Source organism: Pelmatolapia mariae, linkage group LG9, assembly GCF_036321145.2.
Source record: "Pelmatolapia mariae isolate MD_Pm_ZW linkage group LG9, Pm_UMD_F_2, whole genome shotgun sequence".
Classification (NCBI taxonomy): Eukaryota; Metazoa; Chordata; class Actinopteri; order Cichliformes; family Cichlidae; genus Pelmatolapia; species Pelmatolapia mariae.
The window spans coordinates 17,066,030-17,069,601 of NC_086235.1; the positions used below are offsets into that span (position 1 = coordinate 17,066,030).

A 3,572-nucleotide genomic window follows, 5' to 3' on the forward strand; every position below is an offset into this window, starting at 1 on the left:
CAGGTTAGCCCTGGCAGCACTGTATGCCTCCAGGTCCCCGGAATAGAAAGCGTTGTTCCTCGTTCGGATAAGTTGTTGAACTCCGTGTGTCATCCAGGGTGGATTATTAGGGAACACACTGAGTCATTTCCAAGTTGTTACATTGTCCACACAGAAACAGATGTAGTCCAAGACAGTGGAGGTGTAACTGTCCAATGCGACACGATTGTCAGTGTCCTGCTCTTTGAATACCTCCCAGTCTGTGCGGTGGAAACAGTCCTGGAGCATCGGAATAGCATCCTGCGGCCATGTTCTCACGGTTTTGGTTGTAATCCCAGTGCTCTTGATCTTTGGTGTGTATATTGGGTGTAGCAGAAGAGAGAGATGGTCTGACAGACCCAGGTGGGGACAGGCCTGGGCTCTGTATGCGTTCGCCATGTTGGTGTACACCTGGTCCAAAATTCTATCTCCTCTGGTAGCACACTTCACATTTCGGTGGAAATTGTGAAGTACAGATTTCAGGTCCGCGTGGTTAAAATCCCCAGTCGCAATAAAGACACTGTCCGGGTGTGCTACCAGGCTGTTATTGATGCTGCTGCTCAGTTGTGCTAACGCTAGCTTAGCATTAGCATCTGGTGGAATGTAAACAGCGCAGATGTAAACGGCAGAAAATTCCCGAGGGAGAAAGAATGGACGGCACTTTAACACCAACAGTTCTGCCTCTGTACTGCACAGTCTGTCCGTTACCGTGACGTTCGTGCACCAAAAGTTGTTGATATAGATATAGGAACTGTGCAGGCCAGGTTATACATGGACTCTTTTTAAAGAATATATGAACGTTATCTCTGGAAACAGCTTTCAGGTGACTGGATAAAGCATCGATCTCTCGACCATACGCTACCTTTATCCAATCAGATCAGTTAATCAGGATCTGGTGAGGAAAACCAGCTTGCAGTCTGAATAGCTTGGCAAGCTAGCAGCGAGTTCATATAGCCAGCTTGGGAGTTACAATATCATTAGAAAATTACTGCAGTTTTTGTAAGAACACTTTATGCATAAATGCAGGCAGTCACATAAATAAAAGAGGAGATGAATCATCGTTGCTACAGAGCCTAGCTGCAAACGTAGTGACTTTTAGTTCCTCAGAGGAAGCTGATTTGACCACACAGCTTGTGATTTCGCACGACTGTGATCTTGTGGCTGGACCTGACTAATGCGTATGGGTCGATCCCACACAAACTGGTTGAGCATGCTTTACACCTCCATCATGTTCCCAGCAAGATCAAGGACCTGATCCTGGACTATTACGCCAATTTCAGGCTTAGGGTCACTTCTGGGGCAGTTACTTCAGGCTGGCACCGCCTCGGGAAAGGTATAATAACAGGCTGTACCATCTCAGTTACGCTCTTTGCCCTTGCAATGAACATGGTGGTAAAGGCTGCGGAGGTGAAGTGCAGAGGGCCGCTAACAAGGTCAGGTGTTCGTCAGCCCCCTATCAGAGCCTATATGGATGACCTCACCATTACAACATCATCAGTCCCAGGGTGTAGGTGGATCTTGCAAGGTCTTGGGAGACTCATCTCATGGGCAAGGATGAGTTTTAAACCTTCCAAGTCAAGATCGATGGTACTGAAGAAGGGCAAGGTGACGGACAAGTTCCAGTTCTCAATCTCAGGAACCATTATTCCATCCATAACGGAACAACCAGTCAAGAGCTTGGGGAAACTCTTTGACTCCAGCCTGAAAGACTCTACTGCCATTCAGAAGGCAAATGAGGAGCTGGGAGCGAGCCTCATTAAGGTGGATAAGTCCGGCCTGCCTGGAAGATTTAAAGCCTGGATCTACCAGCATTCCATCCTGCCCCGAATCCTGTGGCCCTTGCTTGTCTATACAGTTCCAATAACTACTGTGGAATCTCTTGAAAGGAAGATCAGTGGCTTTCTTCGTAAGTGGCTGGGACTTCCCCGCAGTCTCACCAGCGCTGCCTTATATGGGGCAAGCAACAGCTTGCAGTTGCCCTTCAGTGGCCTCAAAGAAGAGTTCAAGGTGGCTCGCACACGAGAAGCCCTACAGTACAGAGATTCTAAAGACTGCAAGGTGGCATCAGCAGGTATTGAGGTAAGGACAGGAAGAAAGTGGAAGGCTGAGAAGGCAGTTGAGGTGGCAGAGTCACGCCTAAGGCAGAAAACACTGTTGGGGGTCTTAGCAACAGGGGGAGCAGGCTTGGGGTACTTCCCAAAGGCCCAGGGCAGCAGGGCACAGGGAAAGGAGAGACACCAGCTACTCCAGGAAGAGGTCCGAGCAGGTGTGGAGGAGGAGCGAGTAAGTAGAGCTGTAGGCCTTAAGCGGCAGGGAGCATGGACAAGGTGGGAGAGCACCTTGCAGTGCAAGGTCACCTGGGCAAACATCATGCAGGCAGACTTCCACCGGATCCGATTCCTAGTGCAGGCAGTATACGACACTCTGCCAAGCCCAGCAAACCTCCATCTGTGGGGGAAGAGCGAGACACCTGTCTGTCCCCTGTGCTCTGGAAGAGGGACCCTAGAACACCTCCTTAGCAGCTGCCCAAGGGCCCTGGCCGATGGTCGGTATCATTGGCGGCACGACCAGGTGCTCAGAGTAGTTGCTGAAAAGATTGCCTCAGCAATAAGCACCAGCAAGCATCATCATGCTCCGAGGAAGGCAATCTCTTTCATCAAGGCTGGAGAGAAACCCCAGGTGCGCCCGAATTTAACAACCGGCCTCCTCAACACAGCCTCTGATTGGCAGCTACAGGCTGACCTGGGTAAACAGCTAAAGTTCCCTCAGAACATTGCAAAAATATCCCTCCGGCCAGACATGATAATTATTTCTGAGGTCTCAAAACAGCTGATCATGCTGGAACTCACAGTGCCCTGGGAAGAGCGGATCGAGGAGGCCAATGAAAGGAAACGAGGAAAGTACCAGGAACTAGTGCAGGAGTGCAGGGGAAGGGGCTGGAAGACTTTCTATGAGCCCATAGAAGTGGGTTGTAGGGGCTTTGCAGGATAATCACTCTGCAAAGTCCTAGGCCAGCTGGGCGTGGCTGGGGCAGCCAAGAAGAGGGCCATCCAGGCTGTGAGTGAAGCGGCAGAGAAAGCCACAAGGTGGCTGTGGATCAAGAGGGCTGATCCGTGGGTAGCTACTGTTACGCAAGTCGGGGCCTGATCACCCCCGGCTGGGTCGCCTGGGCGAGGGTGTATGATGTTGTGAGACCCGAAACACCTGATGACCCCAGGATACATCACTGAAGATGCGTACCAGTGCATCCAGGAGATGTGTCTTTTATAGTAAACTCTGGCTGAGCCAGTGACGCCTAGGAAGAGACTAGGTGACAACCAAGAAAAGTTTGGTGACCACTGGAGAGACAGATGACAGCTCGGAAAGACGGCTCCAGGGGCAGGGTGGGCTAGCATCCCGGTCTGCAGTTTTCGTGAGAAAGCACCCCAAAAAGCTACGGAAAGCCCAACAGAAAGATACCCCCAGGAGATCCCGAGAGGGGGGGAGGATGAGGTCTCCAATTGGACGGACTCAAGGTTAACGACCAACGCAATGGAAAGAACTACGAGTAAGAC

The 3,572-nt window shown here is 51.0% G+C and overlaps 1 pseudogene; it reads left to right on the top strand.

Annotated features, from left to right (window-relative positions):
* The first annotated feature begins 1,155 nt into the window (after nucleotides 1-1,155).
* LOC134634139 (uncharacterized) lies at nucleotides 1,156-3,165 on the top strand (annotated as a pseudogene).
* The last annotated feature ends 407 nt before the right edge of the window (nucleotides 3,166-3,572 follow it).